This window comes from Aquarana catesbeiana, linkage group LG04 (genome assembly GCF_042186555.1).
Source record: "Aquarana catesbeiana isolate 2022-GZ linkage group LG04, ASM4218655v1, whole genome shotgun sequence".
Taxonomy (NCBI): Eukaryota; Metazoa; Chordata; class Amphibia; order Anura; family Ranidae; genus Aquarana; species Aquarana catesbeiana.
Window position 1 is genome coordinate 353,960,617 of NC_133327.1, and position 25,950 is coordinate 353,986,566.

The window sequence follows — 25,950 nt, forward strand, 5'->3', positions numbered from 1 at the left end:
GAGAATTTCACAGCAAGCCATTGCATAGTTAGAGCCCATTCACACAGGGGCAACACGACTTCCAGCACGACTTTGGGAGGCAACTTGGACACGACTTGAGTATGAATCACAGCATGACTTGGGGCAACTTACAACACAACTTGAAGTCGCCTCCAGGACAGGGAACTTTACAAGTGGCCAATCAGAGCATATCAGCTGTGTGTGAGAAGGAGGGGGCTGGCTGTTTAGTGGAGGAAATTACTTTCTGTTTCTTTTCTGCTTCCTGTAAAGTTGCCTCAGTATGAACAGTGATCAGACTTGGAGGCAACTTCCATTGAAATCAATGGGTACAAGTTGCCTTCAAGTCGGATTGAAGTAGTACAGGAACCTTTTCTGAAGTCGGAGCGACTGCAGTAGTGTGCATTAAGACAGATCCATTCACTTACATTGATTTTTTCGTGTAGCGCGACTTGAGGCGACTAAGGGCGACTTGGGGCGACTTGAAGTCGGATCCAAAGTTGCCCCTGTGTGAATGGGCTCTTATGGGTCTGGGATATTGAGTATCTCTAACATGCCCACAGCTGAACAAAATTTCACAAAATTATCCCTAAGAGAAACCTACTGAACCCTCAATTCCCTGTTCTCGGGTTGAGTTAAAGTGTTACTAAAGTAAAAAAAAAAAATGAATGACAAATATGTTATACTCACCTTCTTTGTGCAATAGTATTGCACGGAGCGGCCCCAATCCTCCCCTTCTTGGGCCCCCTGTCGGTGATCTTGGCTCCTCCTCTTCTTCGTGTGTGCCCATAGCAAGCTGTTTGCTATGAAGGCACACGTGTCTGCTCGCTCCCAAGCTGTGTGTCTTTGGAGCAGCACTTCATAGATACCAACAGCAGGACTTAGCCCAGCCCCCCCACTTCCTTCGTAGTGCACTTGATAGACAGCAGCAGGAGCTAATGGCTCCTGCTGCTGTTCAAGTCCCTGAGTTAAAAGGAAGAGAGGGGAAAAAGATGCAGCTGCGCACAATGCTGGATCTCTCCTCCCCTCTCTTCCCCTTTACAAAGGAAAGGAGGATAGAGAACAATAAAATGTTTTTTACCTTATTGCAAGGAATGTGTTTTGTAAAGTTTTTTTTTTAATACAGTAATTTATGTGCATATACATAAGTATATGTCTATTCTTCCATTTTCATGCATATTTTGGTGTTTATGTAGATGCATTGTTCATGTCTGTGTACCTTTTTGCACAGATAGCATGTTATTTTGTATTTTCATTATAACTATAACTATGTTCAGGCACATATACGTTTCGAGGGCAAAACATACACGCTTTTTACATGCAACCATGTATTTATTTATATTATTTTTAAAAAGTAATAATAATGCATGCATTGTCAATTAATTTACTGCGTGAATAATAATTTTTGTTACAATCTTTATTACATTGGTGTATAATCTGAATAACCATTATTTATGTCTCCAATTGCATATACAGTATCTCACAAAAGAGAATACACCCCTCACATTTTTGTAAATATTTTATTATATCTTTTCATGTGACAACACTGAGGAAATTACACTTTGCTGCAATGTAAAGTAGTGAGTGTACAGCTTGTATAACAGTGTAAATTTGCTGTCCCCTCAAAATAACTCAACACACAGCCATTAATGTAATGATGCACAAGAAAGCCTGCAAACAGTTTGCTGAACACAAGCTGACTAAGGACTGGAACCATGTCCTGCGGTCTGATGAGACCAAGATAAACTTATTTGGTTCAGATGGTGTCAAGCGTGTATGGCAGCAAATTAGATGAGGAATAAAAAGCCAAGTGTGTCTTGCCTACAGTCCAGCATGGTGGTGAGTGTGTCAAGGTCTGGGGCTGCATGAGTGCTGCCAACACTGGGGAGCTACAGTTCATTGAGGGAACCATAAATGCCAATATGTACTGTGACATACTGAAGCAGAGCATGATCCCCTACCTACGGAGACTGGGCAACAGGGCAGTATTCCAACATGATAATGACCCCAAACACACCTGCAAGATGACCACTGCCTTGCTAAAGAAGCTGAGGGTAAAGGTGATGGACTGGCCAAGCATGTCTCCAGACCTGAACCCTATTGAGCATCTTTGGGGCATCCTCAAACAGAAGGTGGAGGAGCGCAAGGTCTCTAACATCCACCAGCTCCATGATATCATCATGGAGGAGTGGAAGAGGACTCCAGTGGAAACCTGTGAAGCTCTGGTGAACTCCATGCCCAAGAGGGTTAAGGCAGTGCTGGAAAATAATAGTGGCCACACAAAATATTGACACTTAGGGCCCTATTTGGACATTTTCACTAAAGAGTGTACTCACTATTGTTGCCAGTGGTTTAGACATTAATGGCTGTGTGTTGAGTTATTTTGAGGGGACAGCGAATTTACACTGTTATACAAGCTGTACACTCACTACTTTACATTGTAGCAAAGTGTCATTTCGTCAATGTTATCACATGAAAAGATATAATAAAATATTTACAAAAATGTGAGGGGTGTACTCACTTTTGTGAGATACTGTATACAGGTAGATGTCAATATTCTGATACAATATGGCTCTCAATGTTAGCAGATGCTTCTGTTTACATTTCCTATTTATTAGTTGCCCATATTGCATTATGTGCTCCCCTTTATCGCAATTAGGCCTTAAGTTTTCATTTTGTATTGCTTTTGAGTGCCTAGGCAGGTTGCGGGTTCCATTGTCTCTTGTAGTCCCACGAGTGGATACCCTTCCTGCTATTAGAGAGTACAAATAGCTCTGTGTGTCACAGGTAGGCAGGCTTGAGAAAGAGGTGTTACCACCTCAAAATGTGAAGCTATTCCTACTGGTGTCTGTTGTCATAGGGTCTTTGCCCATGCTGTCAGACCATCTATCCAGCTTAAATGTATCACTGAGCCAGCGGATGCATCAACTCCTTGGACTGGACTTTTGCTGCACCATCTAGGATTACCCTCAGATGTCAGCTCTAGACTATCTGGCAGGCACTTTATTTTTCTACGAGTGGCCTATTATATATTTACTAATTAAGGTTATATCATGCTGCACTTAGATCATGCCCCTTTTGTGTTACTACACATATTCCTTCTATCTGGTGAGGAGTCAGTTTGAAGCTAGCTGATTTGAACTCTTATGCCCCGTACACACGGTTGGACTTTGTTCGGACATTCCGACAACAAAATCCTAGGATTTTTTCCGACGGATGTTGGCTCAAACTTGTTTTGCCTACACACGGTCGCACAAAGTTGTCGGAATTTCCGATCGACAACCACGCGGTCACGTACACCACGTACGACGAGACTAGAAAAGGCCTGTTCAGAACCAAGCGCGGCACCCTTTGGGCTCCTTTTGCTAATCTCGTGTTAGTAAAAGTTTGGTGAGAGACGATTCGCGCTTTTTCAGACTCGTGGCTTTCAGATCGTTTTCTGCCCTTCAGTTTGTGCTTGTGGGTTTGTATCTGCTCTTCAGTGCGTGCAAGCAAGTTCCGCGTGACTTTAAGTAGTCATTGTATTCTTGTTCGTTCGTTACTGGTTTTCAGCGCGTGCTGTTCTTCAGCGCGTTCTGTTACTTCGTTCTGAGCAGCCGACCGTTTTCTAGCCATGTTTCGTATGCGTACTCCTCGTACAGTTCGTGCTGTGCGGGGGCTTGGTGTTGGGGTCCTGACCTTGACACAAGTCCAGTCCATGAACAGGGTGGGGAGGAGTTCATGGACCAAGAATTGGTTGCTTCAGCGTGACCAGTTCTGTCATATGCCTTTGCTCCGTGAGATCCGTGAGAATAATCCTGATGATTTCAGGAACTTTCTCAGGATGACGGACCCCGTATTTCACAGTTTGTTGGCTTCGCTGACCCCTTATATCAGCAGTCAGGATACCTGCATGAGGCAAGCCATCACTCCGGAGCAGAGGTTGGTCGCTACCCTGCGGTATTTGGCCACAGGGAGAAGCCTGCAGGACCTCAAGTTCTCGACAGGCATCTCCCCCCAGACTCTTCTTTGTGGACATTTACTGCTTGTGTTTGTTTGAGCTGACCCTGACAGAAATGTGTGGAGTGCAGAAAATGTCGTGATTGTGTAACCTTATACAAAGCACTGTTTCTGTTATTTACTAAATGCAAAGACACATTTCACTACAAGTGCACTTGCAACTGCACTGAAACTGCACTTGTAGTGCAAAGAGGATTTGCCCTTAGGAAATTACCCCATTTTCTCATAAAACAACAATTACATCACCCCAAAAGTGTTGTAGTGTTGAGACAATAATCCACACATTCTTGATGAGCAATCTTTTTAATACCTGCACAATCACATGTGCATTTACCAAAGGTTTTTCTGACAAACCAACATGTTTGTTGTATAACAATTTTTGTGGTGTCATTATCCAAAATCAAAATGTGCATTTTATAGAAAACAAGCCTGTGTAAAACCCACAAGAAAGACACAAATCTTGATCTTACAAAGTTCACATTTGGTAGAACTTGAAGGCAATATCAGACATGAGTATTTAGGAACTGTGTTTGATATTGCGTTCAGATGGGGGGAAATCACCCCAGGAAAAGCCAAATTTGGAAGATGCACACAAATTTCCCAATGTAAACATGTGCTAGCTGCCATCACGGGGGATCAAGGGACGTGTGTTGGGGGAGAAAGCCCTTCCTCACAGCTACTTTATTTTTGAGGAAGGGGTTGCACCCCCAAAACGCGTCCATTGATCTCCCATGATGGCAGATAGCACATGTTGACACACTGTGTGCATCCTCCAAATTTGGCTTTTGGAAAAATCACAAAAACATTTCGCACATTGTAGCAGACAAAAGAAGAAAGTGATTTGGAGGGGCTGTAAACTCGCCCCAAAACATCAATGATGTTTTTATATTTTGGAATAACATCATTGATGTTTTGCTTGATGTTTTCCAATTGTAAATTACACCCCATGATCTCCCCGATCAGGATCTGGGCACTTTCGGATGTGAAAGGATCTTCATCCACAACCTCACGATCACCTAAAAAGAGAGGAAACCCAAAATAAATTAGGTCTAAAAAATATGCCGCCATCCATCTCTTATCTGAGCCTGTGGTCGCAGACACTCACCTGTTGTGGTGACTACTTCCACCACGTCTTCTTCCTCCTGCTCATCTTGTGTTGGGTGGATTTCCCCTTCTTCCAGGGGGGGGGGGGGGCTCTGGTCTCCTTGGATGAGGGGTGTCCTCCGAGTCTTTTCTCCCCTATGTAAAACAAAAATGGTATAATTAGCACACAGATATTTGATGGCAGAACTATAAAGATGAAACATTGCTTGGAAGTGGGGTACAATTGTCTATTTTAGACAAGTATAGGGCCTCAAAATGCTGGCCAAATGCATATGGCCTAAACAATGGTATTTTATCGTCCGAAATAAATATGTGTGATCCGAACGAATAATGTGCCCATGAACATGAAAGTTGCCATTTTAAACTGTACAACAGTTCCTAAAAGCACATGGAGCAGCACGAACGTAATAAACACAAGAACAATAGGAACACAGCACAACTACTTACTTTTTTGCAGCACTCTCCAGATCTTTCTGTACTGCTCACGTTCTCGTAATTTCAGGTCCGACCACCGTTTCCTGAGCTGATCTTTCGATCGTCATACCCTGAATTTCCGGTGCAGACTTCTGACCACTTTCGCCATGATCTTGGCCTTTCGGACATTGTGGTTGGGGTAAGGCCCATACTTTCCATCATAGTCGGCCTTCTTCAGGATGTCCACCATCTCCAACATCTCCCCAAAGGACATATTTGAGTCCTTTAATCTCTTTCTGGATCGGGACGTTTCAGGCTCCGGCTTTTCCTCCTCCTCCTCCTCGTTGCTGTAATTAGCACTATCCTGCTGTTTATCCGCCATGTGCTCTTCCTCCACTGCGCCGAACGAAAAGGGGCGGGGAATAGAATAGAAAGAACGTCAGGGGCGGGCGGAGTTATACGCATGCGCAGTGTGTATAAATCGTAACGCGCGCGTCTTACGTACGATCTGTGAGCGGAGGAAGGAGCATCGGAGACGCCGATCGTGCTAACGAAGGTAGGATCTAAACTTGCGCCTATACTGCTTCGAAATGAAAGCCTAGATTGTAACAAGATTAGGGGAGTTTTGCCTGACATTAGGGTTTGTCTTGTGTTGTGTCTTGCAGAGAAAATGGATGGGTTCAACGACCACAATTTCCTGCCCCTGTTTATTGACAAGTACAGAGAGCTGCCCTGTCTGTGGCAAGTGAGACACCCCCACTATAACCACAAACAGAAGAGGCAGGCAGCGCTGAAGAAACTGCTGGAGTTGGTGAAGCCGGTGGTCCCCACAGCAACCATCCCTTATTTAAAAGCTAAAATTGGTGGCCTGAGGAGCACTTATCTAAGGGAGCGCAAAAAGGTCACAGATTCCCAGAGGTCCGTAGCTGCAGCAGATGACGTTTATGTCCCCAGGCTGTGGTACTACGAGAGACTGCGATTTCTGTCAGACCACACTGAAGTCAGGGAATCCCTCTCCACTCTTCCTTCCAACTCTTCCTTCCACCCCAGCTGAGGCTTCCGATGTCCAACCTGGGCCTTCCAGCCAGGAAGAAGTGGAGGAGCCCAGCTGGAGTCAGGTATAGCATTCTTCGACAGATTTCTGGGCAATAAATAAATGATGTTTACTAGATGTTATTATTGATCATTAATTGCTGATTAAAAAAAGTGTTTTACATATCAATAGACAGTAGTGGTCACCCAAAATTGGGACAAGAATGCAAAATGCTGGGCTCAGAAGGATAGTCTGTTATATTTGTTAACATTGAATTTGCAGCAGTCAGGAGGTGAAAATTGTGTGTGATTGATGTAAAAAAAACTAAAACTATGTCCCTTTTTCATACACAGGAAGACCTCAGCCAGGAGGAGGCTGTGGAATGTGGCAGTCAGGAGGAGGCGGGGATTATTAGTGTCAGCCAGGAGGAGGCGGGGATTATTAGTGTCAGCCAGGAGGAGGCGGGGATTAGTGGCAGTCAGGAGGAGGCGGGGCTAAGTGTCAGCCAAGAGAAGCCTGGGACAAGTCGCAGCCTGACTGAGTCTCAGGTTCCTCCCCTCCGCCTGCCACATAAACGAGCCAGGAAGGCCACTCCCAGTCCTGTGCAGGATTCAGCATACAGGCTGATCCAGGAGGCTTCGGCGTCCCTCAGAGCCTTCCCCAGTCCTGAAGAGGCCTTTGCCTGCATGGCTGCCACCAAATTGCTGGGCATGCTGGAGGGCCAACGCAAGATCTCTGAGGACCTGATTTATAAAGTCCTTCGTAAGGGGGAGAGTGGGGAACTGACACACAAGACGGATGTCATTGAGATCAACGATCCTCCTCCTCCTCCTGCTGCCACAACTCCACCACCACAGCCACAGCGTGGAAGGAGGCATGGAAGGAAGACCAAAGAGTGATGACCCTGGGTTCAGTCTGGTCTGACAGAAGCTGCAGTCTCTCGTATGACCACAGCCTGGGGACACAGATGTCCTCTGCTGCTTTCCGGATCTCTGGGACTTCTGGACCAGACTGCCCTCCCTTAGATAAGGACTCCTCAGGCCACCAATTTTGCTTTTAAATAATTGATGTCTGCCCTGGGGGTCCAAGGCTTCGCCCACTTCTGCAGTTTCTCCAGCGTTGCCTCCCTCTTTGTTTATAGTTGTACCCCTTAATAAAATATTTTTAGGTAAATTCTACTCTCCTGTGTGTGTTTTCATCCAAAAAGGACAGTTTGTTGGTGAGGATTCAGGTACATTTCTAACATAAAATGTGAAATTAACAAGGGACAACAACACCAAACAATCTCCTACAGATTAAATAGAACAACATATCAATGGTGTTGTGGGAACTTGTCACAAAAAACACACAAACATTTTCGGGAGTACAAATCAAAAGCACCAAAAAAAAAAAATTAAAAAAGAGAAACACAAAAAAAGATTCTACATTAAAGTCAAAAAAAAAAAAAAATATGTTGTCAGATGTGAGAAATCAAAATATATTGAGGGAATCCCGATAAATAGTAACGAAAGAAGTTTGTGAGAAGTGTGTGTGAATATGAGCAGCAAAACGACTTAATTCTTGTCACATTATAAAGAAGAAGAGAGTGCGCTGTATTAAACCATTTTTAACATTGCAGCGTGACGAAAGTGCTGTATCCATTGCGAACGCTAAGTTTACCAGAACGAGCTGTCCCGTGTCGGAATTTCTTCTGAGCATGCGTGGCACTTTGTGCGTCGGAACAGGCCACACACGGTCGGAATTGACGCGATCGGATTTTGTTGTCGGAAAATTTTATCTCCTGCTGTCCAACTTTGTATGTCGGAAAATCCGATGGAAAATGTCCGATGGAGCCCACACACGGTCGGAATTTCCGACAACACGCTCCGATCGGACAATGTCCATCGGAAAATCCGACCGTGTGTACGGGGCATTACATATTTGATGTGGATTAGAATAGATCTCAGCCAGGATTGTTTATTTAGGAGTTGTCTGTATACTTTTTGCACTATAACAGATTGTCAGTTGCATATTTTGACCACATTTGGAAGAAGAAAGTGTTGTCATGCCGAAAAATATGCAAGCCTTTATATGTGTTTGCAAATAAAAACAATTGTTGGCAAATGTGCAACAGCATACATAATAAGTATATAATAAGAATAGTAGCCAACACATTTTGCAAACCTAAAGACAAACTAAATTGTAAAACCCTGCCGAAAAAAAGGCAAGCAGAGGGAAAAGGACTAGTCACCCTTATTTCCTGTAGGCTACCAGCAGCCATTGGAGTTGTGTCCAATGGCAGCAAAAAGGACAGATTTTACATGTTTTTTCTGCTACTAAAAGGCTCAATAACTGCCTTGCATGACAATAATAATGTTATTCTATGAGACACAGAAGCAGAAGCATTGTGGTGCAAAACAAATAAACTAAAAAAGAAACTGCAGAAAACCACCTTGGAACACTTCCATCAAATGTATTAAGTGCCTAGGGCTGCATTGGAGTAAAAAATAAAGCTTTTTTGAAGTGGTTTATTCACATTTTCAACTTACTGTTTACTCTGGATTATCACCCAGAGTGGCTTTATGCGTCTTGTGTTGATAGATAGCTGTGTTTTACTGATAGATGACAAAGGTCCTAGAATGGCCAGCAGTAATGTCCCCGCTCTTACACAGGCAGTAGAAATGCAAGTCAATTCTGTCCAAAATGGACCCCAAGGCACAAAGGTGAAGACACATCACTTTTTTGAGTAACTTTGATTTCTGAAGTTCACTGTTGAAGTGCAGAGGGAAAGCTGTCAATACACCATGTGAATTTTACAAAGAACCGGCTTAAATTCTCTCTATGAGAGGCCCTATCAGCACCCTCCTTCCTGACATACTTTGATTAAAAAAACAGACAGAAGATTTTGGATGAACTGTGACTGCATTCAATCAGATGCAGCTGCTGTTCGAGTATGAGTATTTGTTTCATGTTCAGTGTGTGGCTGGAAAGGCCTGGAAGGATTGTGATGTCTACCACACTTAAAGGGTCCCTTCACCCAGGCATGAAGCATTTGATTTTGAAGACATGTAGCTTATAGAGTTCATCTATAGAGTAATTAGGATCTGGGTTTCTGTTAGAAAGCATGCTATGTGCTTTGCTGTGGGAAACTTTGCTAAGACAGGAATCAATATCTTCACCACTGTCGCTCTCATGTCTTCACCCCAGGTAGCCTCCAGTATGTTCCTGATTTTGACATTTAGCTTTTGATGATTTTCAAGAATATTCTGTAGATGTTGGAGGCAGGAGAATTGCTGATCTCTATCAGCTTGACCTGCTTCCATCTGAGAGACTCTTATAAGGAGGGTGTCCCTATCCTTTTCCAACATCTGTACTCTTTGCTCAAGTAGTGATACTGTTTAACCTTATTCATATCTCATTTAAAAAACTATTTCTATGTGGCTTGCCAGCTTTTTAAAATGCCGCTTTATAGGCTGGGTATTAAGTAGGGATTTTACTTGGATTTTTGGTAAATTGGCCATCTCTAAGTACTCTTGTATGTATCTTTTCCTTGTTTCTTTTTTTCCCCTTGACTCTTGGTTTCTTATTGCGTAGAGTGCACTGTCATACGAATGGAAGGCGACTGCAATTTCCGTTGTCTTATTTACTATTTCTCCTCTTTCATTCTTTATCTTTTCTATATAATTTAAGGACTTCTTTTTGTTTAAGATTTTTGCAAGGTGCCTCCCTGGCTTTTTACCCCATTTGTATCTCTCCTGTGACACCTTGTTGAACTCCTTCCGAATTTCTTGCTCCATCAGTTCTTTTAGTTGATCTCTTTTTATTATTAGGGATCTATGGGTTTCCACTTCCATTTGCTTTTCATGTCTTTGTTCAAGGTCATATATTTCCTTAATGATTTTCTCCTTGATGTTTTCTCTTTCCTTCTTTTTTCTTGCCCCAATGGAAATCAATTTTCCTCTTATAATCACCTTATGCACTTCCCATATAGTTGCTTTTGATAATTCTGGCATTTTGGTCTTACTAAAATATTGGACGATCTCCTCTATTATTATATTTTCTGTTTCCTTGTCATCTATTAACTTCTCATTTAGTCTCCATGGGCCTTTCCCATAAGTTTCTCCTTGTAATGTCATCTTCATTATGACTGGTGCATGGTCTGAGACTGTTGTTATTCCTATTGTTGTTTCCTGCACTTCTTCCAAAGCTCTGTGTTCAACCAAAATGTAATCTAGCCTTGAGTACGTACCATGTACTGCCGAATGAAATGTATAGTCTTTTGTGGTTGGAAGTTGAATTCTCCAAATATTGACTAATTGATGTTCATGCAATTTTTTTATCATTCTTAGTTGTTTATGTTCTCTGTCCACTGCAGCTGATGTAGTGTCTAATTTATGGTCCATGGAAACATTTAAATCTCCAGCCAGTATTACTTTGCCTTGTTTAAATTCCAGTAAGTGATTAGTACTCTTATCAAATATTTCTTGCGGTTCTTATTGGGGCAGTATACGTTTGCAAGCGTGTATTTCGTGCCCTGTAAGGTCCCACTCAGGAAAAGGAAGCGTCCTTCCGAGTCAACTTTTCTCTTTTCTACTTCAAAACGTACCTTTTTACCAAAGCCTATTGCTACTCCTTTAGCCTTCCTAATTGGAGAGTCTCCGTAATACCATGTTTGAATGTTCCTAATGAATGAGGGGGGATGCCCCGGGTTGGGGGACACAGGGGACCCCTCACCTCCCAAAGAGCTGCTGCAAACCTGCCTAAAACAGACCTGTTCCCTCCCTCCCACCTCCTCTCTCCCCTCCCCCCCGTTGATGGTATTTGACCTCATGGTCATAGAGCAGCTAATTAATCTTGAGGGGGCCTCTTGCCCCTCTGCTCTTTCTGGCCTGAGGTGGAGTTCTATTTGGCACCCTAGGGCCACCCCTCCTACTATTGCAGGGGCAACTTCAGGGCACGCCATAGGTCCAAAGTCCCCCCCCCCATATCCCCCTCGAATCACCCCCCCAATCCAAACCCCTCTGTTTCTCTCCTGCCACACTTAATGTTCAATAATTTTGTTATATTTACACTAACAATTTCCTAGAGATCAAGTGCCATTGTGCTTCATCTTGCACTGTTCTTCCTTGTCTGGATGCTGTGTCTCTGACACTTTCTTGTATTAGAGTTTCCAATTCTTTGCAAAATCAGTCATTTATTCTATAAACCTAATTTTCACAGTGTATCAATTTCTTCTGGTGATCAAACTTGAGGAGAAGCCCCAATTAATATTGAATTTCTTGTTCCTGTAAAATTTTTAACGATTTTAATGTCCTTCTCTTTCTCAAGGTTTCTTGTGATAAATCTTGGAAAATTTGTATCATCTTTTCTTCATATTTAATTGGTGACTTTCCCCTCAGCCTCCTCCAGATTTTATTTTTTCCTCCCAGTTTTCAAATCTGACAATTATATTATATGGACTTTCCATCGGTAGCCCTTGCAGTCGTCTTATTCTGTGTACTCTTTCCAATTTTATTAGGTTAGCTTCTTCTTTTTCCGAGAATTGGGTTAAAAATCTTCCCTATTGTTTCTGTTAAGTTTTCTGTCTGAGTGAGTCCAGGGAGGCCTCTTATTCTTAAGTTTTTCTTTCGGTCCCTGTTTTCTTGATCTTCTAGTCTATATGCTTGTTCCTTTTTTAATGCTTTTATTTCTTCTTTTAGTCCTTTTATCGTGCTTGAGTGGAAGTCCACCTTTTTCTCTACCTCCTCTACTCTTGAGAGCATGTAGCCCAAATCCTTACAAATTGTTGCCATTTCTGTTTTTAACAAATTTTCCAAGGCCACGAACATTAATTCCATATCCATTTTTGGTGGAAACTGAGCCGTCTTCTGTTGTTCCTCTTTTTTTCTTGCATGTACATTTAACTCAGGGTGCCGATCTAGTTTGGATTCTGAAAGTATGCTACATTCTAGCAAAGTCTTGTTCTGACCCTTTTTCTCCTTTTTTTCCTTATTCTCTATTTGACGTCCCTTAGTACTTTGTTTTTCTGTTGTTTGTCTTTCCCCTTCCCCATCGACTCCTTGATTTATATGTTTGTTCACAGAGCCAGAGCTAGGACTTAAGTTAGGGCTGGGTAATTTAGCCACCACTTCACCTCCTCTTGCTGATTTACCCCTCATTTTATCAGTTTACTCAAAAGGATGAAAAAACGCAAAAAAAAAACACAAAAAAAAACAAAAAAAGAGGGGGAATAGTGTGTGGGGGGGGGGGGTTGGGGTTTGGCTGTCCGTTTCCTCTCCGTATTTGAGGTTTCCTTTTCCTTAGTTTATTATATTTGTTATATGGTTAATACCAGAGGGAGCACAGCCACCAAGAAAACATTTCGTAAATTCCAATTAGTACCTTAAATTAATATCTCAAAATAAGTACAGTTTATTATGGCCAGCTCTGTGCACTCAATCTCTTAGTTCACTCATATCTTTGTACTTAGTGTTTCCTTAGGCAAGTATGTATGAAAGTTAGAAAATATTCAAGTAAAAACAAGTATGAACAAAAAGAGCACTTTTTACTTATCTGGAGGGGGGGGGGGAGACCCGTCCAAAACCCCCAAAGTCTCTAACGAATACTCTCCAATCATGCCTTCCCTCGGCTCTTCTTCGCAGCGCTCGGCTCTGTTCGGCTCTCCTCGGTAACCCTCGGCCTGTCCCCTGCTCTTCGGCGACTTCCAGATGCTCAGCGTCTCTTTCTCTCCTCCTATCACCGGTTCCTGCGGGGTGTCCTCTCACTCTCTACCCCGGACAACAGGTAAACTAAGGAGGGGGGAAGGGGGACACTCCGATCTAAAGTTCTCCTCCTCCCGCAAACAGGGGGAATAAGGGGAGGCATAGGAGCAGGAAGACGGCTGTAATAACTGGGACTCAGGTCCGACACAGCAAACACAGCCACGGGCTCCCCTGTCCCCCGCACAACAAACACACAGCTGCACGCCTGGACCCTTCTTTCTTTTCCTATATGGCAGGAGTTTTATCCAGCTTCTATACGGTTCTCATAAGGTAGAGAGGCAAGGGGAGGGGGGAGCGAACTCAGCAGAAGTCCATTAGAGGGATCAGGAGGGGAGGGTCCGGGAGCTCCCTACAGCATGCACCTGTTCAGCACCAAGCGGAACATCTGCTAGATTTGGAAAAACCTATTACACAAGATGAAATCAAACTGGCAATAAAAGAACCCCCCACAGGCAAAAACTCAGGACCAGATGGGTACACAATTAAATATTATAAAAAAAAATTCAGAACCAACTGGTCCCTAAGCTCTGTGAATACCTAAATAACTTGGGAGAGGATGAAGAGACAAGGAGTCACTATTAGCCCATATTGTGTTAATACCTAAACTGGGAAAAGTCAAGAATGTTTGCTCAAATTATAGGCCAATAGCTTTACTAAATGCTGATATAAAAATCTATGCAAAAATCCTGGCCTCTAGATTAAAAAAAATAATACCACTTTGGGTAGACCCAGACCAAACAGGGTTTGTACCTGGCAGAGAGGGCAGGGATAACAGCATAAAAACAGTATTAATGTTGCAGAGTAAGGAAAATTGGGGATCCCTAGTACTGCTCTTGTCAATTGACGCTGAAAAAGCATTTGACAGAGTAGACTGGGGATTCATGATGGAAACGCTACAACGTTTCAATGGGAAGCTGTCTCCCTCTTTCGAAATGTACAACGGAACAAGGCAGGGATGCCCACTCTAGCCGCTCTTGTATGTATTGTCGATGAAACCCAATCTTGCGACATTAAGGAACAACCGAGATATAGGAGGGGCAAGAGTGGGGGAAGAGGAACATAAAATTGCGGCATACGTGGATGACATCCTCATGTATGTAACAAACCCAAGAGTAACACTGACAAATATAATAAAGGAGATAAAAAGTATGGGGAACTCTCAAACTTTAAAATAAATCCCAACAAAACAAATATTAAATTTAGGAGTAGAAAACAATGAAGAACTTGCACTACAAACGGAATTTACATTCACGTGGGTGAGAAGAGAATTGCCATACCTGGGAATCAAATTGACATCTGTCAAGAAGTTATATCCGGCAAATTATATCCCATTGCTTAATGAGATCAAAGCAGAGTTAAAGGGGTGCTCATTGCAGCCTATATCTTGGTTGGGATGGATAAACATGTTTAAAATGGTGATCCTACCAAAAATAATATATAAATTCCAAATGCTACCAATATACCACATAGCTTCTTCAGAACAGTTAAAACAATGATGAAAAAATACATTTGGCAAAAAGAAAGAGTAAAATTTGAAAAACCGGATGTAAGAGAATGGTTCAAGAGAATAGAACACCATTGTAGAATGGAATTCCTATGTAGCAGCGAAAAGGAGCAACTAGGAAGACATAACAACATTTGGGGAAAATGGAAAACGTTCAAAACCTCGAAGAAATATTTAGAGAAAATTACAGAAAGCTGCTGTACCTGAGTAAGACTGAGGGAGGGAAAACTAGGGTAGGGGAAGAATAGAAGACAGAAACAAAAGTAAGCTTGTGAGAAAGAAAGGGGAAAAAAAATAATTAAAGGGGAAAATACCACAATAATGTAAAATTGAGAGACAACAAATGAACGTAAAGTTGAATAAATCTCTGTGATAGTACTTGCTAAAGTGGTAAAAAAAAAGTAGAGATTTTACCCTGTGTGATGAATTGCATAGCAGCTGCAAGTTATTCAGAAGAGATCTGCAGTTCTGAGTTGAGATCTGTGCCAGGGTGTTGTCTGCTGGATTGTCAGGAGCGTAAGAAAGGATAGGTTTCACCCATATTCTAGATTGGTTCCACCATCCTTCTTCTAAGCTGTGGGTTCAACTGGAAGGCATTATGAACCCTATCGAGCTTTGTGCTCTTCCCTGGATGCCTTTTGCATACCGCAAAGGTTCCCCTATTCCCAGTGATCCTACTCACCAGACAATCCTCATGTGGTTAAATGTCTCATCTGCCTGGGCCTCTCTAATTCTATGGAACCCATGACCCCTTTGTTTGGGTCTCCATCTTTTCCGATTGCCTTACATGCAACAGACTTTGAGCCAGATTCCAAACAGGACCACAGAAGACTTGCCTAAGTTCTCCAAGAGGATCCATCTTTAACAACCAACCCTTTTTTGATATCTGCATCTAATCAATCTCAGTGGTTGCAGAAGCAATGGTGTCCTATATTCGCTCTTTCCCTTCAGCATCAGAAATTCTTGCCAAGCCAACAAATTTTGAAGCTATGCTCTAACAGGAGAGCTCTATTCTATCCTTCTGCGTGCATCGTCTCCAGATCTCCTGCCCTAAACGTGGGTCTGGGAATCAGAACACACATTATTTCTTTCTCTGACTGGCAAAAGTATTTCATCATGACCCACAAAACACTAAAGCCACTAAACACCAAGAGAAAGGGTTCAAACTCATAACCAGATGGTATGGATGCCCATCGGTTCTTCATCTTTTCAATCTGTCACTACCGGATACATGCTGGTGTTGTCATGCCTCTAAGGGCAGTATGATCCACATCTGGTGGGAATACCCCTCCATCCAGAAATGTTGGCAACCTTTTTTGATTTGTATTGTAGCCTGCTGGCAACCTCTATTAAACCATCCCCCGAAATAGCTCTATTATCCATGATACCTGAACCCTTTAAATCTGTTAAAAGAGATGTCTTGCGGCATTTTCTGACCATAGCCATGGTGGTTATCCAACGTCACTGGAAGTCAACAGATGTGCCTACACTGGGGGAATGGGCCATCAAACTGGATTCTATAAGAGACCATGAATGACTGTTGGTGCAGTAGTTAGGAAAGGAAGATCAGTTCTCTCTCACCTGGCCCTCTTAGTCTATGTTCTGATACTCTACTGATTTCTAACATGGGCCGCAAGCGACACAGACTCATCATCCACACCTCTGTGACAAATTGTACCCTTCTCCTTACGCTGTTCTAACTTACTCCCTGCATTTTATTTGAACCTGCACTTTCCTCACTTTCCCTGAAAAGCATAGTTACAGGTATATAGAGCAGGCAGGTATCCTGTGGCATAGAGAAGTCCACTGTCAACAATTCAGTGTGTCACACAAAGTTTGAAAATATGTACGGTGTATGAACATAAAACACAAGTAGATAAGCATTACGCACAGTTAAGGCATCAAAGATATTTATTTATATATTAAATAAAAATGCCATAAAACTATCCCCTATTTTGTAGACGCATATACATTTTTTGCGCAAACCAATCAATATACGCTTATTGCGATTTTTTTTTACCAGAAATATGTAGAAGAATACATATCAGCCTAAACTGAGGGAAAAAATGTTTTTTTATATATTTTTGGGGGATACTAATTATAGCAAAAAGTAAAAAAATTGTTTTTTTCAAAATTGTCGCTCTTTTTTTGTTTATAGCGCAAAAAATAAAAACCGCAGAGGCAATCAAATACCACCAAAAGAAAGCTCTATTTGTGGGGAAAAAAGGACGTCAATAATGTTTGTATACAACGTCGCACGACCGCGCAATTGTCAGTTAAAGCGACACAGTGCCGAGTCGCAAAAAGTGCTCTGGTCAGGAAGGGGATAAAATCCTCCGGGGCTGAAGTGGTTAAAATATTATGAATTGTGTCCGCATATAAGGGAGGTAGTGTTTAATGATAGAGACAATCTGGTAATTTTGCTGTGAGTAAGTGGTCAAAGTGAACACCTCCCCTCCCATTGGACCGTGTCCTCATATTGGTGTCAGAGGAGTTCCTAATCAGATCACCACGATCTCTATTTTCTGTCAACCTTCTACCTCTATCAAGTGTCCGCTATATCCCTGTTCTCTCAACCCACTGGAAACAATGTGACATTCTTTAGCAAACCTCACGAGTGAAACAATTTCTCCTTGCTCTAATGAACTCACCTGTTGGCAATGCCCATACCGTATGGGCTGGGTGACAACTCGATGCCAGCAGGAGTGAGTTACCTGCACATTGTTTCCTGTAGGTTTTGGTAGAGACCATTTCACTATCCACACATCCCACCAAAGTCAAATCCAAATATTCATTGCTGACCGGATGATTGGTATTGTGATAAGCCAAAAATGAATCCAATACATGGGCTGGCCCCTTCCATGCAAAGATCAAATAATCTAGGAAGCGACAATACCAATCGATGAATTCTCCATATGGGTTATGTTGGGAGAAGAGGAAAATCTCCTCCCACCAACCCATGTACAAATTTGCCAGAGAAGAGGAAAATTTTGAGCCCATCGAGGTGCCAAAGAACTGTAAATAACATTTAGAGTCAAACGTGAAATAGTTGTATTTTAGCAGGAATTCTATGGCCATGCACAGAAATTCACACAACTCCCGCTTATAACAACTATAATGTGTAAGGTGATATTTAACAGGTTGGAGTGTCAAGTGGTGTGGTATGCAGGAGTATAGTGTTTTAACATCCACTGTGATCCAACAACTATTGGACGACCATTTTATGTGTATGTGCCTGTAAATGTCCTGTATCCCTGATGCCGCGTACACACGGTCGGACTTTCCGGCATACTTGGTCCGGCGGACCAGAGTGTGCCGGACAACCCGCCCGTGTGTAGGCGCCGGCGGACTTTTCCGGCGGACTTTTTCCCAAAAGCCCGCCGGACCTAGATTTGAAAAAAGTTTTAAATCTTTCCGCCGGACTCAGTTTCGGGCGGAAAGTCCGCTCGTGTGTGTGCTGGTCCGACGGAAAGCCCGCTCGTGTGTATGCTGGTCTGACGGACCAGATACGACACGAGGGCAGGGTATTGCATCTCGCGCTCGCTGCAATAGGAAAAACACATTTTCCTATTGCGGCGAGCGCGGGGCATACCAGGCCCTTAGGTCTGGTATGGATTATAAAGGGAACCCCCTACGCCGAAAAAACGGCGTGGGGTCCCCCCTAAAATCCATACCAGACCCCGATCCGAGCACGCAGCCTGGCCGGTCAGGAAAGGGGGTGGGGACGAGCGAGCGCCCCCCCCCTCCTGAACCGTACCAGGCCGCATGCCCTCAACATGGGGGGGTGGGTGCTTTGGGGGAGGGGGGCGCCCTGCGGGGCCCCCCACCCCAAAGCACCTTGTCCCCATGTTGATGAGGACAAGGGCCTCTTCCCGACAACCCTGGCCGTTGGTTGTCGGGGTCTGCGGGCGGGGGCTTATCGGAATCTGGGAGCCCCCTTTAATAAGGGGGCCCCCAGATCCCGGCCCCCCACCCTATGTGAATGAGTATGGGGTACATGGTACCCCTACCCATTCACCTAGGGAAAAAGTGTAATAAAACACACTACACAGGTTTTTAAAATATTTTATTAAACAGCTCCGGGGGGGGAGATCTTCTTCCGGCTTCGGGGGTCCCTGCGCTTCATCTTCTCCCGGCGTCCGGTTGGTTCTTCTCCCGGTGTTCCAGTTTTTCGGCCGGCTCCTCTGCTGTCTTCAGGTAGCTCTCTTGCCAGCAGAGGTCCGGACTCCTGGGCTTCTGGGCTTCTGGGCTTCTTCTCTTCTCTTCTCTTCTCCAGATGTTGACACGACGCTCTCTCCGGCTGGACTGCTCTCCGAGGGCTGCGTTGTGACTTATATAGGCGGAGACCCCGCCCCCTTTTGATGTCACAGTCCCTGGGCATGCTGGGACTGTGACGTTTTAGGGGGCGTGGTCAACATCACCCAGTGACCACGCCCCCTAAAACGTCACAGTCCCAGCATGCCCAGGGACTGTGACATCAAAAGGGGGCGGGGTCTCCGCCTATATAAGTCACAACGCAGCCCTCGGAGAGCAGTCCAGCCGGAGAGAGCGTCGTGTCAACATCTGGAGAAGAGAAGAGAAGAAGCCCAGAAGCCCAGAAGCCCAGGAGTCCGGACCTCTGCTGGCAAGAGAGCTACCTGAAGACAGCAGAGGAGCCGGCCGAAGAACTGGAACACCGGGAGAAGAACCAACCGGACGCCGGGAGAAGATGAAGCGCAGGGACCCCCGAAGCCGGAAGAAGACCCCCGAAGCCGGAGGAAGATCTCCCCCCCCGGAGCTGTTTAATAAAATATTTTAAAAACCTGTGTAGTGTGTTTTATTACACTTTTTCCCTAGGTGAATGGGTAGGGGTACCATGTACCCCATACTCATTCACATAGGGTAGGGGGCCGGGATCTGGGAGCCCCCTTATTAAAGGGGGCTCCCAGATTCCGATAAGCCCCCGCCCGCAGACCCCGACAACCAACGGCCAGGGTTGTCGGGAAGAGGCCCTTGTCCTCATCAACATGGGGACAAGGTGCTTTGGGGTGGGGGGCCCCGCAGGGCGCCCCCCTCCCCCAAAGCACCCACCCCCCATGTTGAGGGCATGCGGCCTGGTACGGTTCAGGAGGGGGGGGGCGCTCGCTCGTCCCCACCCCCTTTCCTGACCGGCCAGGCTGCGTGCTCGGATCGGGGTCTGGTATGGATTTTAGGGGGGACCCCACGCCGTTTTTTCGGCGTAGGGGGTTCCCTTTATAATCCATACCAGACCTAAGGGCCTGGTATGCCCCGCGACGGGGCTCGCAAGGTGTCAATCTCGCCGATAAAAGCGGCAAGATTGACATCCTTTTCTAGTCCCGTCGCACCTGAGTCACGTTCAAATTGAACGGACTTGTCCGTGTGTGGGCAAGTCCGTTCATTCTGAAAGTCCGCCGTAACTCCGGCGAAAGTCCGTCGGAAAGACGGGCGGACTTAGCCCGCCGGAAAGTCCGGTCGTGTGTGGGCAAGTCCGTCCGTTTTAAGGTCCGGTGCGTGTGTACGCGGCATAAGATAACCAGGTAAGCGTTTGACCAAGGGTTGTAAATGCTGTCTTACTAATGGTCCAATGATCCAATACCTGCTACTATTCGGCGTCCCTGAACAGGTGATTGCTGCTTGTGCACCTTTGGAAGATGGTGGAATATTGGGGTCACAGGTTTATCTGTAAATAAGAGTAATCTGTTCAAAAACTCCCATTTCTCCACCATCATTCAAAACTTGCAACAAGCCCTGTTGAATACTGTCAGTAGGATCAGAATCCAGTGGACTATAGGTACTGGTGTCATTTAATTGTCTAAGTGCTTCTAACTTATAGTCTTCTGTATTAAGAACTACCACTGCCCCACCTTTATCCAGCTTGACGGATTATTATATTAGTTCTAACCTTAAAGTTTTTGCAGTGCCTCATGTTCCCCCAGGCTTAAGTTATATTTAGCACGGTGTGTTTGAGACTGTCAGCTCTTTAAGTTTGCTGAGCTCCACCTCTACTACCTGCTGGAACGAATCTACCACTTCACTCCTAGCCTGAATAGGATAGAAATATCTCTCTCCAGTGGAGACAAGATTATTTCTAATCCCATGGAACCCCACATCAGATTCAGATAGTAAACTTTCTAAAGTAGAAATCATAATAAGATGATCAAATGAGAAAGAGGAAAACATTATCATCAACTGGAGCCACACTTGATGCAATGCAATCTCAGTCTCTGAGGCTCCCTGATCAAAATGTTTTCTCAGCAAAAGATTACTGGCAAAACAGTTAATGTCCAGAATGGTAGACAGGACATCAAATTGGCAAACAGGGGCAAAGGATAAGTGTAAAAGTGTCAGGGCTGGGCTCAGCCCTTCCTTCTCTGAGCTGGCCGCTCAGCTGTCAGTTAATTGCCAACTCCAAAAATCTCCACAGTGACTAACCTGTTGATGATATCCTGCTAGTCAGTCCTGCTTACTTAAGCAGTCCAGCCCAGATGAGCTCTGCCTTCGCCTGGTCAACATCACAGAGACTCTCTCCTGCATGCCTGTTAAAGACTTGCTTGGCTGATGTTCCTTCTGGCTCCAGATCCTGCTTGCTGTTCCACTACACTGATTCATGGCTTCCTGACTTTCTGGCTTGTCTGACTATCCGTTCCGGTTACCAAACTTTGGCTATGTATTGACTATGTTTGTTCTATTTTATTTTTATTATTAAACAAGTGTGATTTAATTGTACTTCTGTCTCGGTCTGATTCATGGTTTCTGACAGTAGGTGAAGGCCAGGAATTCAGAAGATGCAGTCAATCCACTTGTTGCTAATATTTTTTCCAAATTGGATGAGCAGGATCACCGCATGGATCAGTTTGCTGTGGCATTACAGACGCTCCTGAGTCGTACGGTTCACCTGGAATCTCCCACTGTGGCTGCTCCGGTACAACCTGTGTTGCAGGCTGTCCCTGCTGCTGCTCCAGTCTCTGTGCAGGCACCCGCCTCGAGTACTACCTCTATAAGAGGTATGTCTGGTTCCGCTCTGCTTCCCCAGCGATTTGGGGGCGATCCAGTCCAATGCAGAGGGTTTCTCAACCAGGTTGAGATATACTTTGAGATGCTGCCCCAGGTGTTTCCCGCAGACAGAAGCAAAGTAGGTTTTTTGACATCTTTGCTTTCTGAGAGAGCCTTGGCCTGGGCAAACCCTCTATGGCAGATGCAAAAACCCATTGTGCTGAGTTACCCAGAGTTTGTGGCTTCTTTTAAAAGGGTATTTGACATTCCTGCACGCTCCGCTCCAAGTCCATCAAACAGAATACGAGAACTGTTGCCAATTACGCCATTGAATTACGTACTTTGGCAGCAGAGGTTGCTTGGAACAACGAGGCCCTTGTGGCTGCTTTTTCTCATGGTCTCCGGGATATCAAAGATGAGATGCGGCACAGTGGTGTGGTGGTAGCACTCTCACCTAGCAGTAAGAAGGGTCGCTGGTTCGAATCCCAACCACGACACTACCTGCCTGGAGTTTGCATGTTCTCCCTGTGCCTGCGTGGGTTTCCTCCCACACTCCAAAGACATGCTGGTAGGTTAATTGGATCCTGTCTAAATTGTCCCTAGTATGTATGAATATGAGTTAGGGACCTTAGATTGTAAGCTCCTTGAGGGTAGGGACTGATGTGAATGTACAATGTATATTTAAAGCGGTGCGTAAATTGACGGCGCTATATAAGTACCTGAAATAAATAAATAAATAAAATAAATAGCAGCTCAAGATATACCCACTGAGCTGGAAAAGTTGATCACATTTGTCATCCTTATTGACTCCAGACTCAGAGAAAGACTCTCTTTTAAGGAGAGCTTGCGGAAGCCTCCTGTACATTTGTCTCCGAGCTTTGCAGTCCCACCCTTACCTCCCTCACCTCCCATGACTCCCATGACTCCTGGTACCGAGTCAGTCAGTGAAGGTGAACCTGCGGAGAGAGCCCTTAGAAGGAGGGAGAGATCGTGCCTTTATTGTGCCCAAGCGGGTGACTTTTTGAAGTCTTGTCCTACCCATCCAGGGAACGCCCAAACCTTGAGGTCCTGTCATTGACAGACCTTAGGTGGCGTTTTTTCATCCCCAGTTATCCAGAGGGATAAGCCTCTGGTTCTGGTTACCCTTTCTTGGGCTGAGTAGTCCGTCAAGATACAGGCTCTAATCGACTCTGGGGCTACAGGCCTGTTCATTGATGCTGCCTTTGTATTGAAGCACTCGATTCCGCTGCAGCTGCATGCCACTCCACTTGCCATTGAGGCTCTTGATGGGAGACCTCTTTAGCCTGCCCATGTGACTCATGAGACTCCTCCATTGTCCATGACCGTAGGGGCTCTTCACCATGAGATAATTCAATTCCAAGTTATTTCCTCACCTAAATTTCCACTGGTTATCGGTTATCTTTGGTTACAGAGGCACAACCCCTCTTTTGATTGGCTTCGTGCTGAGGTTCTCTCCTGGTCACCACAATGCAGAAAGACATGCTTTCAGAAGGTGGCTAAGGTCCTGTGTACCTCTTCACTCTCCTCCCTGCTGGAGGAATACCGTGATTTTCACTATGTCTTTGACAAAGGTCAAGCAGGTAGTTTGCCTCCACACTGGTCATATGATTGCGCAATTGACCTTCAACCTGGTTCCATACCCCCTTGTGGCCGGGTTTACCCTTTGTCTGTCTCAGAGGATAGGGCCATCGAGGAGTATGTTGCAGACGCATTTTCTCAAGGTTTCATCCGCAAATCCTCGTCTTCTTCCATGCTGGTTTCTTCTTTGTGAAAAAGAAGAGTGGTGAACTGAGACCTGCTATTGATTATAGGAGTCTCAATTTTCTCACGATTAGGAATGCTTATCCAATTCCAATGATTACAGAATTATTTGACCGCCTCAAGGGAGCAACGATTTTCACAAAGCTTGATTTGAGGGGGGCATACAATCTTGTGAGGATTAAGGAGGGCGACGAATGGAAAACTGCGTTTAATACCAGAACAGGCCATGAGTACCTCATAATGCCATTTGGCCTTTGCAACACTCCGGCAGTTTTCCAGGAATTTATCAATAATTTCCTCTGAGATATGTTGCAGCTAAATGTGTGGGTTTATCTTGACAATATCCTCATAGTCCCTAGAGAGCCACCACACAGGTGTCTGTTGTGTGCTTTGTAAGCGGAGAGAAAACAATCTCTATAGTAAGTTGGAGAAGTGCAAGTTCCATCGTGAACAGATTAAATTCCTGGGTTATGTAATTTCCACTGCTGGTTTTTTAATGGACCCAGAGAAGCTTTCAGCAGTCCTACAGTGGCCCGACCTGTAGGTATACAACCTCTGCAACGTTTTCTTGGCTTTGCCAATTATTATCGGAAGTTTATTCATAACTTTTAGTCCCTGGTCAAACCCCTGACTGATATGACCAGAAAGGACGGTAACCCACAGAGTTGGTCTCCGGACTCCGTTAAGGCCTTTCAGAGTCTCAAGGCTGCCTTTGTTTCTGCTCCTGTGTTGGCACATCCTGATCCTACATTACTCTTTATCCTTGAGGTTGATGCTATAGAGACTGGAGTTGGCGCCCTTCTGTCTCAACATCCTACCTACCTTTTCCAAGAAACTGTCACCTGTGGAGTGCAATTACAAGATTGGGAACAGTTGTTAGCGATCATTTTAGCCCTTAAGGAATGGAGGCATCTCTTGAAGGTACCACTGTGCCAGTTCTCATTCTTACTGACCAATAGAATGTCACATTCTTGTCTGAGGCTAAATGCCTCTCTCCCAGAAGGGCATGATGGGCTCTTTTCTTGTCAACTTTCAATTACATTGTCTCATTCTTAACTGGTACTAAGAATGTAAGGGCCGACGATTTGTCGCAACAATTTTCCTCCACTGCCAAGATGGAGTCGGTTCCAGTTCCTGTGATTCCTCCTGATCGTATTTTGGCTACGGTTCGCACCAGTCTCACTTCCCCTTTGGGTGACAAAATTCTTGCCTCTCAGGTCCATGCTTCTCCTGAGAAACCTTGTCCGATTGTCTCTTTGGGATCAGGAAGGAATTTTTTCCCCTGCTGTAGCAAACTGGATCATGCTTTGCTGGGGTTTTTTGCCTTCCTCTGGATCAACTGTGGATATATGATTGTGTATATGGGATTATATGATATTTTTATTTATTTATTTTTATCGTTGAACTGGATGGACTTGTGTCCTTTTTTCAACCTGGTTAATTATGTAACTTGTGACCACTGCTTTGTCCCTGAGAGTCTCCGCGCTGTCCTGCTGCAGACTTACCATTCTCCCAAGGCTGCTGGGAGGATAAGGTGAATGTACCCTTTAAATGTTCTTGGGCATAAAACGCACAAAAACCGTCATCCTTATTCTTTGCCTTATGAGCATAATTAAATAAAGAAGTTGAAGATTTTAAACTGGAGTACTACCATCCACGTTGTTTTAAGAATAGCTTAGTTTGTCTTCTTACAGCAAAGTGTTTAAAGGATGTCAGCACCTGATCAGCTCAATATTACCTAACGTATGTATTGCTAACAAGAGGCACAGGCCTCTGCCTCGCAACAATAGATAGTACTGGCAGAATTTGGGATGGATTAGGTATGAGACATACTCAAATGAGTATGATCAGGAACAAACAAACAAAAAAATCAATTAAACTGTTAACCTTATCGTCTTGCCCAACACGATTACGTTTGTAAGACGTGTCTATTAAACATATTGTGGCGAGTAAATGTAATGCAAGGACTGATCAAAGGGTTTGATGCAACTACCACTGAGTGTTTTTCTTTACCTCACTATAGTACACATTAAGAATTTAGATAATATTAAATTTGATGGACATAAGTCTTTTCTCATCATAGTTCTTTAAGTATGTTTCTCATTTTCCTGGGAATAAGAAAGGACCACAACATTATTCAAATTGCAGTTGCTTGCAATTTATCAGTTACTGATAGAAAAATCGGAGAGGTTAATTGGCCGTCATTCACATTTATTTTTGGAACTAAACGCACTGTACTGCCAGTTTTTTTTTTCAAACAGTAAGCTGATTAAATTCTAACAAAACTGAGAAAAATGGTTTTGTAAATGTCCACAGTAACACTTCAACAATACACCTTTCAATGATTTCCCTGCAAAGACAGTGAATGTTATTTTTAAAGAAAA

The 25,950-nt window shown here is 44.2% G+C and overlaps 1 protein-coding gene across 2 annotated transcripts in view; it reads right to left on the reverse strand.

Annotated features, from left to right (window-relative positions):
• The window catches only part of ASCC3 (activating signal cointegrator 1 complex subunit 3), a 1,208,179-nt gene that overhangs the window by 821,776 nt on the left and 360,453 nt on the right, over positions 1 to 25,950 (reverse strand). The gene's annotated exons all lie outside the window — the stretch shown is intronic.